Below are 15,112 nucleotides of genomic sequence, written 5' to 3'. Positions count from 1 at the left end.
AACCTCCAGCGCCGCAAACTTGCCGATGCAGCACCCTGGAAGCACCCAACCACAGCCGACTCTGAGTCCGTCCGAAAACATAGAGCCTCCGACCAGCCCTCTGACACTGAGCACCGAGCGCCATCTCTGCCGAGCACTTCGACCCTGCCCCGGCCGCCAAGCAACAGGCAAAGCCGAGGACTCGGGGCCTTCCCTCCGGAGATTCTCGACCGCACAGTAGCAGCGGCAGCGAAGCAGGCATTTCAGAAGTTTCTCCAGATGTTCCTCCGTGCTGTTCACGTCTGTCTCCATCAAATCAGGATTGTGCACGGCATCTTACTTAACAAATACAGATATCATTTACTGGAGAGGATGCGCGCGCTGCGTCGTGTCGCCATCTTTTCCTCCCTCAGAGGTTGAGAGGGTCAGCAACCTCTGGTTTGGTCAATTGTTTTCAATTGTGGTTTGAGACTGGTGAGATGGGCAGACTCTGAGGGGAAGGGGAACAGTTAAATGGCGAGAATTGATGAGGATCCTGAATAATACAGGAAAGACTCGGTGAATCTGAACAGTCAGCAAAATCGGTGTGAGGGAGCAGAAGGAAGGCCCTGCGTAAAACGAGCTCCAAGTAAAAGCGAGGCAGATGAAAGTGTATGAGTTCAGAGCTAGACCTTCTTGAACTTTGGTGTCTGCTCATTGAGTGCTGGAAGGGAAAACGAAGGAAAGGTTAATTTTAAAACATTGTCAATGAAGATGTCATTGTGAATAGTTTGGGGGTATGGGGTAATGGGACTTAAATATGCATTAATTTTGGATGCCAGGATGATCTTGGTGAAGCGAACTGTTTTGGCAAAGTAGAGCAAGACCCCCTTAGGCAGTTTTATGTGGCCCAGCCAGTTCAAGCGATTAATGGTTATACACACTGAAATGCAAGCCAGAGGTTATTGAGAGAGTGGCTGAGATTCCTTGGTATGTGTGGCACAAGACATGGGATTAAAAGAAGAATCTAGAAATCAGTAAAGAGAGATGTACGGACATGATTGCTTTAATGGTCTCTGTCAAAACTGGAATGCATGTTGTTTGAGATGAACAGTCAAAGAGCTGCTGACAACATGGATAAGATGTTATATATGGAAGGAAAAACTGTTAGGAATTTTCACAAACTAAACTTGTTGCTATGACCTGCTTACAAATCTGCTCATAAGAGTGCTTAAATAGAAACCCGTGACCTTTTGGATCTGCGTCTTCTCAATAAACACTTAAAAACAAACTTCTGTTTTACTGTGAACGTGGTGCAGTATTCCAACGGCAAAACTTAACTTCATGGCAATGACAAAATGGACAGAAATGTTCTGTATTATTTTAAATATTTTTTAACTCGCTGAGGTAATCGACATTCTTGAGGAATTTGCTTCAGCTGCCGTGGGCGTGCTTCAAGTGTAAATTACTGCAAGTAGACGCTCAGTGAATTCCGGCCAATTACAGTCCACACTTCAGTGAAGCTGATCATGTCTGCAAATATCAGATGATGCAAAGGATTGAGTTTGAGAAACAGAATGAACTGAGTTTATACTGGAACTGCACAATGCTGGGTTCTTATGCAATGCTGACCATGTTTTAAAGTTAATATAAACATGGTGCATTCCTATTTAACTTGGGTGTTATCTGGGTGTTATCCTACTTCATGGAAACAAAAGACGAATCTATTTGTTGGGGTGTCAGTTTTCTACACTTCTCTTTCTAAACCCTGCAAGTTTGGCAGCTTGCCTGATGTGGTGGTGCATGCAAATATTGACAGAACACTGTGGCATTTGTTACATCCCACTTAAAGAGCACGTTATTAAAGAATTTGGACACTGGTTCTTTCCAGAACTGGCTTGAGAGTTTTCACAAAAAAAATGCAACCGATTCTTTTTATTAAGCTACAGATTCTATAATGGATTTGGGTAAGTGTATGTTATTTACCAAATCTATTTTTGCATGTGATTCTGGAATTTTGTGTAATTTTGTAAAGCTTTTTTGGATTTGGTGATAATAATAATATTGAACACTTATTGGCCCAATTAGAATTTTGGTGACAAAAATAATTGAAAACAGGTCATTTTAATGCATTAAATACAACTTCATCAATTGCTGGTATTTTTGGATTTAAATAAGTTGAATAATTTACGTATTTGATACTATAAACAGATTAATGAAAAAAAATCCTATCTGATCACACTGTAGTATTATAAATTTACCTTCAGATTACGTGTTGATGTTTTGGTTCTGCCTAATGCCATAAATTATTGACCTAGCATATCTTGCAGTCACTCAAGGAACAAAATAATCATTAAGGACATTCAAATGATAAATTGTCCTTGTATAATAAGATGCTTCCTTTTCCTTCTTACTCTAAGCTTTGTGACTTGTACCTGTACTGTGTCTCTGGTGCATTTGGTCTGCAGGGTGAGCACCCGGAGCAGCTGAATATGACCATCACGTGAATGAAGCAGAATGCTGTAGTTCGTCTGAAACCGAAACAAGAAATGCTGCAACTATTCAGGAGATCAGGCAGGCAAAAATTGCAGAGAGAAAATTGCATAGTTAATGTTGATGGGCCAGAGAGCATCTGTGGAGGGAAATAGACTATTAACATTTGGAGATGAGATCCTTCATCAGGACTGGTGTGTTTTCAGATTTCCAGTATCTGCACTCTCTTCAGTCACAGGTTAATGTTTCAAAGTAGGTTGCTTCAAAATGGGGAATGGTTTAAAATGTTTCAGTCGGGAAGAGGGAGAAAGGTAAGCTGAGCAAATAAGGAAATGGATGTTATATGAGGGAAAACCATTTAATAAAAGCACAAATGAGAAAACAAAAGTGGATAAATAGTAGAGTTATTACAAAGAGCAGCATCTGAGGAAACAAAGTCCTTTCTTCCATTCTCATATCTCAGGGGCAGTGAACCAATGGCATTTGTGCCCAAGATGGCACGTGTTAAAAAAATTGTTGGCACGTGGCATGGAGTGCCACTCCTCAAATCTTTGAACCCTGTCCATAATAAAAAAATACCGATTATCTTTAGAAACATAGAAACATAGAAAACCTACAGCACAATACAGGCCCTTTGGCCCACAATGTTGTGCCAAACATGTACTTACTTTAGAAATTACCTGGAGTTAGCCATAGCCCTCTACTTTTCTAAGCTCCATGTACTGATCCAGGAGTCTCTTAAAAGACTCTATAGTATCCACCTCCACCACTGTCACCGGCAGCCCATTCCACGCACTCAACACTCTGTGTAAAAAAAAACTTACCCCAACATCTCCTCTGTACCTACTTCCGAGCTCCTTAAAACTGTACCCTCTCGTGATAGTCATTTCAGCCCTGGGGAAAAGCCTCTGACTATGCACTCAATCAATGCCTCTCATCATCTTATACAGCTCTATCAGGTCACCTCTCATCCTCCGTCGCTCCAAGGAGAAAAGGCCGAGTTCACTCAACCTGTTTTCATAAGGCATGCTCCCCAATCCAGGCAGCATCCTTGTAAATCTCCTCTGCACCCTTTCTATGGTTTCCGCATCCTTCCTGTGGTGAGGTGACCAGAACTGAGCACAGTACTCCAAGTTTATAAAGAAGTTAGCATGCAGATTTAGTATGTAACTACGAATATTGGCAAAAGGCATCACAAGGGGTATAAAGTATAAAACTAGGGAAGTCAGGCCAGAGATGGGCAGCACAAATTTTTGGTTTTCACATTGTAAGAAAATTGTGCTTGCATTGGAGGTAATGTGGAGAATGACGTACTTTAGGATGATTTGGTACTTGATGTGGTGTCATACAGCATCAAAATAAGCCCTTTGTTTCTCAGCATAGTAAATTTTAAATTTTCCCATTCAAGCCTAAGGATTTAATTGCTGTGGAGGGTTTCTTACTCTTGTAGGATAATGTCTTTCCTGACAAAAGAGACTGCTTGGCCGGTGAGATTTGTGGCTGCAAGACAATCTCAGGTTCTGGGGCCTCCTCCATGGTGATTGTAGCAGTGGAGTCTGGGACTGCAGGAAGTTATTCTGATACTTCTGGACATCTTTCTTGTGGACGTGTTGGCATTCTGAACAGTGCTTCTGATTTGCTGATATATCCCTGGTCACCAGACAAAGCTTCAAGCTACTTTGACCATGGCTAGATGATTGGCACGTAGCTCTTCCAACACTTGAGTTCCCAGCTTAATTGTACAACAACTCCCAATCCCGATATAACGCAACCACCGTCAAGGGCAAGTTCATTCTGATGCTGGTAAAAATGGGGGAAATGGAATTTCTGCTGCACCTTCCAGCTACTTTTGGTTGTCATGTAAACCTGAGACAGTGTGGGGCCTTTCAGGTTTCTCTTGGATCATCTCTGCTGTAATTATTACATTATTAAGGGCCTCCAGCACCCAGGGCATGCCCTTTTCTCATTGTTACCATCAGGCAGGAGGTACAGAGGTCTGAAGACACACACTCAGTGATTCAGGAACAGCTTCCTCCCCACTGCCATCCGATTCCTAAATGGACATTGAACCCATGAACACCACCTCACTTTTGTAATATATATTATTTCTGTTTTTTGCAGAATTTTTAGTCTATTCTATATACGTGTACTGTAATTGATATACTTATTTATAATAATCATTATTTTATTTTGTTTTTTTTCCATTCTATATTATGTATTGCATTGAACTGCTGCTGCTGCTAAGCTAACAAGTTTCACATCATACGCCGGTGATAATAAACCTGATTCTGATTCTGATTCACCACAACCGGACTACAGCAGATGCGATCTCACTGCTAAGTTAACAAGTTTCACGTCACATGCCGGTGGTAATAAACCTGATTTTGATTCTTTGGATTTGCATTCGGGAGAATATCAAGAGGAGAGTCCTGTTTTGTAGATTTCCTATTCCAAGGGTAAACAGGACAATCCATCAGCATCTCCATGATTAGTTGTCCTCTTGAATTTAAAGTTGTAATTGTGCTCTCCAAGAAACAAAGCCCATCTCTACGTTTCTGCTGATGCTGTTAGTGGAACCACCTTCTGTGAATTGAAAATGGACACCAGTGGTTGATGATCAGTAATGAGGGTAAATTTTCTCCCACATAAGTATTGGTTGAAATGTTTTACACCCCAAGCCAGACTCTAGGCCGTTCTGTCAATCTGTGTAATTTCTCTCTACAGAGGTAAGGGAACTTGATGTGAAGCTTATGGGATGTTCACTTCCATCACTCACAACATGAACAAGAGAAAAGCTGCAGATGCTGGAAGTCCAGCAACACGCAAAATGCTGGAGGAACTCAGCAGGCCAGGCAGTGTCTGTAGAAAAAGTACAGTTTAGACGATGTTTAGGGCTGAGACCCTTCGTCAGGACTGGAGAATAAAAGACGAGGAGTCAGAGTTGGGAGGTGGAGGGAGGGGAGGAAGAAACACAAGGTGATGGGTGAAGCCGGGAGGGGTAGGGGTGAATTAAAGAGCTGGGGTGTTAATTGGTGAAAGAGATACAGGGCTGGAGGAGGGGAATGTGACAGGAGAGAACAGAAGGCCATGGAAAGAAGAAAAGGCAGAGGACCATCAAAGGGAGATGAGTCCTGCTGAAGAGTCTCAGCCCAAAATGTCGACTGTACTCTCTTCCATCGATGTTGCCTGGCCTGCTGAGTTCCTCCAGCATTTTGTGTGTGTTGGCCAGAGGAGGAGATGGGCATGTAAGGAGATGAGGTAAGAGAGTAGATTGGAAATAGTGAAGGTGGGGTGGGGGGCGCATTACCGCAAGTTAGAGAAGTCAATGTTCATGCCATCGGGTTGGAGGCTACCCGGATGGAATATAAGGTGTTGTTCCTCCAACCTGAGTGTAGCCTCATCGTGACAGTAGAGGAGGCCTTGGACTGAAATTTCAGAATGGGAATGGGAAGTGGAATTAAAATGGTTGGCCATTGGGAGACCCTGCTTTCTCTGATGGACGGAGCGTAGGTGTTCAGCAAAGCAGTCTCCCAGTCTGCGTCGGGTCTCACCAGTACACAGGAGGCCACGCTGGCAGCACTGGATACAGTTGATGACTCCAACAGACTCTCAGATGAAGTGTCACCTCACCTGGAAGGTCTGTTTAGGGCCCTGAATGTTAGTGAGGGAGGAGGTGTAGGGGCAGGTGTAGCACTTGTTTGGCTTGCAAGGATAAATACCAGGAGGGAGATCAGTGCGGGGGGCAATTAATGGACAAGGGAGTTGCATAGGGAGTGATCCCTACAAAAAGCAGAAAGTTGGGGGCGGGAAAGATGTGGTTGGTGGTGGGATCCCATTGGAGATGGCGGAAGTTACAGAGAATTATGTGCTGGATGCGGAGGCTGGTGGGGTGGTAGGTGAGGACAAGAGGAACTCTATCCCTGGTGGGTGGTGGAAGGATGGGGTGAGGGCAGACGTGTATGAAGTGGAAGAGACGGGCTTGGGAGCAGTGTTGATGGTGGAGGAAGGGAGCCACTTTTTTTGAAGAAGGAGGACATCTCATTATTTCTGGAATGAAAAGCCTCATCCTGAGATCAGAAGCTGTGGAGATGGAGGAAGAGGATGGCATTTTTACAAGTAATGGGTGGGGAGAGGTATAGTCCAGGTACCTGTCAGAGTCAGTAGGTGTATAATCAACATCAGTAGATAAGATATCTCCGGAGATAGATAGAGAGATTGAGAAAGGAGAGGGAGCAAATCTGAGGGTAGGTTGGAAGCTGGAGACAATGGTGATGACATCCATGAGCTCCGCATGCGTGCAGAAAGCAACATCAATGCAGTTGACCATGTAGCGGAAAGAAAATTTGGGGAGTGACACCAATGTAGGCTTGAAACATAGACCGTTCCACGTAACCTGTGCAGCCAAAACATGACATCACTGCACCTATACAATAAGGCAGGGCATCGCAGACATGCTTCACTGAACGGTCTGAATTATAAAGTCTGAGTACAGTGTCTGTCGTCACCAGTTTCATTACCTTTTTGGAAGTTTCTTCACTGCTTCATCAATTGCCATTTTTTCCTGATCTGCTGTAATGAGTTCAAGAGGTGGCTTACAGTAGGCAGATTCGGCAGGAACCTGTAATAGCAATTGACAAAATTTGGACTAAGATTTATTCACTTCATTTTTCTTTCAACCTTGCTCTTATTGAGATTGATTGACTGCAACTCCTACTATGCTGAGGCATCAATCTTTTGCAGAATTTTAAAATATTCTGTTGACGTCATTTCAAATGCTAGTCATCAGAAATGTGCTTGTCAATAACACTGTGGTAATGGTACAAACTTAATTCACATAAATCACATGTTGCTGACATGATATTGGAGCCAATAACTTTCGCATTACCACTCGGCCAAATGTTGCTGAATGGGCTGTGAAAATAGATAAGATGATTTAAGAGAGGAATATTTCCAAATAAAATCCAACAAAATGTCTTGAGTAAATGTATTACAGATCTACTTTACCTATTAAAGGACATCTTTGTAAAAATAACTGGGATCATAAAAACAATACTTTCCCATGGTTTCTGAAACTCTTTGTATAAAGTATGGTGGCTGGCTGCAGGGATTTGCTCTAGAATATTGATGGCATTAACAAGACCTTAACTGCCAACTAAATCTGTTTTCGCTGTTAATTTCAACATTTAATGTACTGTAAGCTACAGACAAAGTGACTTAGCACAATGTAGAAGAAATATTACCAGCATAATTAGTTCATTTAAACAAGATAGTATTCTGAAGAGAAATGAAAGATCACGCAAAAAGAAATTGTTTCTAATTGGAAAGTTTAGAACTAGGGTCGAAGTCCTGGAACAAAGATTTTGTCATTTTGGACTCAAATGAAGATTGTTTTTGGAAATCTGCCTTTTGATATTTGTGGAGAATGGTAGCACATTAAATATTGAAAGACCATTAGACCTAGGAGCAGAATTGGGCCATACAGCCCATCAATTCTGCTCTGCCATTTTATTGTGGCTGATTTATTATACCCTACAACCCCATTCCCCTGAAATCTCCCTGTAACCTTTCACACCCTTGCTCATCAAGAATCTATCAACTGCCACTTTAAATGTACCCAATGATTTGGATTCCACAGCCATCTGTGGCAATGCATTCCATAGATTCAGCACCCTCTGAGCTAAAGACATTTTTCCTCATCTCTGAATAAATCAGGGATCTAGGAGATTTAGGTGCAGAGTAGACATGAGGAATGAGATCAGCCCCTGAATAATGAGCTGTGTTTCATGGGCTCCATGGCTCATTTCTGCTCCGACATCATATATCCAAATATTCTGAACGTGCTTATAAATAATCTGTTCACTAGTTATTAGTGTAAAACAATATTAATCAGAGGCTTGTGATAAAAATAACATACCACATAATTTTGACTATGAGAAAAGTTTCCTTACGACACTTAAAAAGAGAGATTAAAGTTTTATGTTGATTTTTGTATGGCTGAATTTGTTGATTTTCAAAAAAAAGGTATTATTCAGGGTGATCTGGATATTTTTGATTCTCATTTGATATTGAGATGATATCAGAACTGTTGAGTGTTTATCCAAGTAGCTTTCTGTAGGGCTGGTGGAGGTGTTCTCCTCATTTACCTGTAGAAGATGAGTAAATTTGCTACAAGTCCTCTGTAATGATAAATGTTTTAGTATCACTTTACTAGAATAGAATGATAATAAAACATTTTATATTCGATCAGGATGGCACCAGTGAACAACACTGCCTTGGGTGACGTCTTCCAGAAAATCCCCAAAAATGTTTCTTCCACTTTTTTTGTATCTTTTTATTTTAAACAAGTTTATAGTACTATTCGAGCCTGCGATCTGTAATTTGAAGGTATGTTTACAATCCAATTGAGCAATCTGGTTCTTTTCTCTTTCCGAAAAGATTCCAGGAGGCAAGTTGTTTCAAGACCAAGGACCTAAGAGACTCTATTTCTCACTGATCTTGCTAATTAAAGCATTGCGAAAGATTGAAACACTGAGGTGAGTGTGGAAGGCGAGCACGTGCTTGGTGCCATCTGCCAGGCTCTCACTCGCTGCTGCCAGTGCAGCTGTCTGTGTATGGCCGTATCTCGCCCGCTGTGCCCGAGGGAAGGCCCCAGGCCCCTGAGTTCTGATGGTCTCAGCTCTCCGTCCATGCTGTTGGAGGAAGGTGTCTCTGTTAGTGGTCTCTCTCTCTCTCTCTCCCCTGAGGGAAGGTCCCTGCTTTCGGATGGTCTCACTGTCCCTCCATGCTGTCGGAGGAAGGTGTCTCTGTTAGTGGTCTCTGTCTCTCTCCTGAGGGAAGGTCCCTGCGTTCGGATGGTCTCACTCTCCATCCATGCTGTCGGAGGAAGGTGTCTCTGTTAGTGGTCTCTCTCTCTCTCCTGAGGGAAGGCCCCTGCGTTCCGATGGTCTTCCTCTCTCTCAATACTGTCGGAGTATGGTGTCTGTGTTAGTGGTCTCTCTCTCTCTCTCTCTTCCTCGATGCTGTTTGAGGATAGTACTGAAGTTCTGAGTCTGCAGTTTGTAGATTGGACTGTAGTTCAATTCGACTCTTTCGGTCACGGCAACTCTGGCAGGGACTGCAAGACATTACTTCCTACAAAGCGATGCTTCACTACCAGATGAACTCAACGCCTTCTATGTATGCTTTGAAAGGGAGAATATAACTACAGCTGTGAAGATCCCTGCTGCACCTGATGACCCTGTGATCTCTGTCTCAGAGGCTGATGTTAGACTGTCTTTAAAGAGAGTGAACCCTCACAAGGCAGAAGGTCCCGATGGAGTACCTGGTAAGGTTCTGAAAACCTGTGCCAACCAGCTAGCGGCAGTATTCAAGGACATTTTCAACCTCTCACTGCTACGGGCAGAAGTTCCCACTTGCTCTAATAAGGCAACAATTATACCAGTGCCAAAGAAGAATAATGTGGGCTGCCTTAATGACTATCTCCCAGTAGCACTCACATCGACAGTGATGAAATGCTTTGAGAGGCTGGTCATGACTAGACTGAACTCCTGCCTCAGCAAGGACCTGGACCCATTGCAATTTGCCTATCGCCACAATAGGTCAATGGCAGACGCAATCTTCATGACTCTCCACAGGGCTTTAGACCACCTGGACAACACAAACACCTACGTCAGGATGCTGTCCAACAACTATAGCTCAGCATTTAATATCATCATTCCCACAATCCTGATTGAGAAGTTACAGGACCTGGGCCTCTGCACCTCCCTCTGTAGTTGGATCCTCGACTTCCTAACCAGAAGACCACAGTCTGTGTGGATGAGTGATAACATATCCTCTTCGCTGATGATCAACACTGGCGCACCTCAGGAGTGTGTGCTTAGCCCACTGCTCTACTCTCTACATACACATGACTGTGTGGCTAGGCATAGCTTAAATACCATCTACAAATTTGCTGATGATACTACCATTGTTGGTAGGATCTCAGATGGTGACGAGAGGGTGGACAGGAGTGAGATATGCCAACTAGTGGAGTGGTGCCGCAGCAACAACCTGACACTCAACGTCAGTAAGACAAAACAGCTGATTGTGGACTTCAGGAAGGGTAAGATGAAGGAGCACATACCAATCCTCATAGAGGGATCAGAAGTGGAGAGAGTGAGCAGCTTCAAGTTCCTAGATGTCAAGATCTCTGAGGATCTAACCTGGTCCCAACATATTGATGTAGTCATAAAAAAGCCAAGACAGTGGCTTTACTTCATTAGGAGTTTGAAGTGATTTGGCATGTCAACAAATACACTCAAAAACTTCTATAGTTGTACTGTGGAGAGCATTCTGACAGGCTGCATCACTGTCTGGTATGGAGGGGCACAGGACCGAAAGAAGCTGCAGAAGGTTGTAAATCTAGTCAGCTCCATCTTGGGTACTAGCCTACAAAGTACTCAGGACATCTTTAGGGAGCGGTGTCTCAGAAAGGCAGCGTCCATTATTAAGGACCTCCAGCACCCAGGGCATGTCCTTTTCTCACTGTTACCATCAGGTAGGAGATACAGAAGCCTGAAGGCACACACTCAGCGATTCAGGAACAGCTTCTTCCCCTCTGCCATCCGATTCCTAAATGGATATTGAACCCTTGGACACTACCTCACTTTTTTTAATATACAGTATTTCTGTTTTTGCACATTTTTAATAATCTATTCAATATATGTAATTGATATACTTGTTTACTTATTATTCTATTTTATTTTATTTATTATTTTTTTTAATCTCTCTGCTAGATTATGTACTGCATTGAACTGCTGCTGCTACGTTAACAAATTTCATGTCACATGATGGTGATAATATACCTGATTCTGATATGTTTTTATATTCTGTGTTTTTGCCTATTCTTTCTTGCTGCCATTTCAGTGATTTGTATTGTGGAGAAGGGTGTTGATGTTTTTCTTTTGAACAAAGATAGGTGACCCCAGCCATTATCAATACACTTCAGAGATTCTGCTGGGTGTCAGTGGCCACATAACCAGGACTAGGATATGCACCAGCTGCTCATACCACCATTAACCAGCTGTTCCCACGGCTTCATGTGACCCTGATTGGGGGGTTAAGCAGGTGCTACACCTTGCCCAAGGGTGACCTGCAGGCTCGTGGAGGGAAGCAACACCTTACACCTCCTTTGGTAGAGATGTATCTCCACCCTGCCACCCAAACTTGGAATTACCTTTTCTAAAATTTTGCTTGTTTCATTTTTAAATTTCTCTTTTCCATTAAATGGAAAGCAGAGTTGATAGGTCTGTGTCAATATCTGTTCAGGAAAAATAAGCATGTACAGAATTCCTTCTACATTACCTTTAGATTGCAAGAAATCTCATATGCAGTTCGAGCATCCCCTAATCAAAAATCCGAAAACCTTGAAATCTGAAATTTTTTTGAGAATTGACATGACGGCACAAATGGAACATTTCACAAAGCACTGGGTAGGTTCTCAGATGATCCACAGGTCTCTGCGCACCAGGCAGTTCTGAGAAGTGGCCTCACATACCCTTAGTGGGGCCATGTTGGTGCCAGTGTTTTCAGTAGCAATTATAGACAGATCTTCGTGAATTACTCACGGTGATTACCATCTGTTTTGTGCTCATTCTCTGCTCTGTGCTGTGAGGATATTGTTGAAAATGTCAAAGGCCTGTAGTTATCCCTATAGGTAATACTGAAAAGAAAATGAAGAAGCATTTGTTTGTAACACAGATAGTCAAATGATTGGAAAACCCTGACAGCTGTGAGGCACTGTGAGGAGTATAGTGTTGGAACAACCATCACCTATGCTCTGAAGAAACAGAAAGACCATCTGTTAAAGTTTTATGGTGAATGTAATGAAATGGCAGATAGAAAAGCACTGCATAAAGTGAACAATGAAGATCTCAGGTATGTATGAAAGAGTGGATTCATTAGGGTTGGAGTGAACATATGTTGCTTAATGGTATGCTGACAGTGAAACAAGCAAAAATTTATTAGGACAAACTGAATATTGAATGTAAATGTGAATATTCAGCAGGCTGGCTGCAGGAATTAAAAGGCACAACATTAAATTTAACATCTGCTGATCACTGAGCAGCAGAGAAATTCATTGATGAGTCTGCCAAGGTCGTTGCTGTTGAAATTCTAACACCAGGGCAAGCCTTGTTCCAAGAGCACCTGCACCAGTTCCCTCAACCATTTCTGATGCTCCTCACGATGATGTATCCACTCCCTCAAGTTTCTCAGACCGGATGTAGTTGTCATTGTTGGTGTTGTATTTATTTTCTTTTTTAAGTGAAGATCATCATGATTTTGATAATTACAGTACGTATTATTTTTGTGTGAAATCTGAATTTCATCTCCACCTAAAATCCTATGTTTGAGTGTAATGTGACCAGCATCATTATTAAGTTAAAGATAAAAAGATGACTTTAATCAGTTTTCATTACATTTACCTGCAATTAAATTCAATATTTTGTTTGTATACTTTGTATAAAAATTAAAATAAATACAGGTACTGTGCACTGTGACAGTTTAATGAAAAAACGGCAATGTATATGGAGACTGAAAGCTGGCTGTTGTTCGATAGCTGATTTAGGTATTCTCCTGATGCCGCTGTGTAGCTTTTGGTACTCTGGGGGTATCTATACCCCCATCCCTCCTGATTGGTTATTCCTCATCCAATCAGGTTTCCACTCTCCCACCTTGTTTACAATCAATTTCCAGTTCTTACTCAGAGTGAGACCCTTGCCTTTGTTAAAACTTTTCCTCTGGTTTTATTTCAACGGTGTCCTTTACCAGCTGGTCCCAAAAGCCATTGGCACAGCACAGTAGTTTTGTGCCATCAATGTGAATCCTTTGGGCATTGAGAATGTAATGTTCTGCTACTGCTGATTTCTCCTGGTAACCCAAACAAATACACCTCCTGTGCTCCTTGAAGTGGGTATCTGAATAGCACCCATCCAAACATTCAATTTATGATGGAGATGGAGAAGAATGGTTGCCTCCTATTCTAGATCATTCTAATACAACAGGAACTGAATGGCAGCCTGGGACATGGTGTCTGTTGGAAACCCACTCACACAAACTTATACTGATTAATACACAAACTATAATAGCCACTTCCCAATGTAGAGCAGTTCTTTCTAGTTTGATTAGCTGTGCAAAAATTATTTTGGACCTGGAAAGTCTTCATGAGAAAATAAGACGTGACATACCTACAAAATAGCAGCAAGGTGAAGGAAATCAATCAGGCACTTAAAAAGGCCAACGGAAAAACCAGGATACCTTACAAAGAGGAGGAATCCATTGTTATTGATTTCTTCCCTATATTTCCACGGTTTCTGGAAAAGGCATCAGGATGATGAAGAAATATTGGATTAACAGCACCCACAAACCCACAAGGAAGCTCAAAGCACAGTTTATGCGGGTCAAAAATGACCTGGGAACTAGGATGGTGGTGTTTACAGGATTCGCTGTGAATGCCAAGCAGACATGGAGGAAACCGGCATCAAGGAGCATAGGAGGTTATCCGTTTGAGTTACCAGGAGAATTTGGTGGCAGCAGAACATGGCATTTGCAATGCCCATTTGATGGACTTTGACATTACAAAACTACTGTGCTACGCCAATGGGTTTTGGGATCACCTGGTGAAGGAAGCCATTAAAATAAAACTAGAGGAAAAGAATTTTAACAAACATGAAGGTCTCATAGAACATAGAACATAGAAATCCTACAGTACAATACAGGCCCTTCGGCCCACAATGCTTTAGAAATTACCTAGGGTTACCTATAGTCCTTTATTTTTCTAAGCTCGATGTACCTATCCAGGAGTCTCTTAAAGGACCCTATTGTATCCACCTCCACCACCGTTACCGGCAGCCCATTCCACGCACTCACCACTCTCTGTGTAAAAAAAGTTACCCCTGACATCTCCTCTGTACCTACTTCCAAGCACCTTAAAACTGTGCCCTCTCATGATAGTCATTTCAGCCCTGGGGAAAAGCCTCTGACTATGCACTCGATCAATGCCTCACATTATCTTATACACCTCTATCAGGTCACCTCTCGTCCTCCGTTGCTCCAAGGAGAAAAGTCCGAGTTCACTCAACCTATTCGAATAAGAATCATTATGTTGTATGATGCAAGTGATCATGGTCTTTCCATGACTATTATTGTTCTTGGCAAATTTTTCTGTAGAAACCATTGCCTTCTGGACAGTGTCTTTACAAGATGGGTGACCCCAGCCATTATCAATACTTATCAATAGTCTGCCTGGTATCAGTGATCACATACACTGGACTTGTGATGTGCACCAGCTGCTCTTACGACCACCCACCACCTGGTCCCATGGCTTCACGTGACCCTGATCAAGGGGGTTAAGCAGGTGCTACACCTTGCCCAAGGGTGACCTGCAGGCTAGCAGAGGGAAAGAGAACCTTACACCTCCTTTGGTAGAGACCTATCTCCACCCAGCCGCCTGAAAATGCCATGCAGTCATTAAATTAACTTCAAGCATCTTGGAAACTGCTTTCAAATATATATCAGTTTTACCACGATGTGTGGAGGAAGAGCTTGTGCTGTTACTAAAATTTAAAAGCTTAAAGATTTGCACAGTTCCTTTTGATTTGAAATGTGAAATTGATTCAAGGAC

This window comes from Mobula birostris, chromosome 6 (genome assembly GCF_030028105.1).
Source record: "Mobula birostris isolate sMobBir1 chromosome 6, sMobBir1.hap1, whole genome shotgun sequence".
In the NCBI taxonomy this organism is placed as follows: Eukaryota; Metazoa; Chordata; class Chondrichthyes; order Myliobatiformes; family Myliobatidae; genus Mobula; species Mobula birostris.
Note: the sequence above shows the minus strand (reverse complement) of the source record.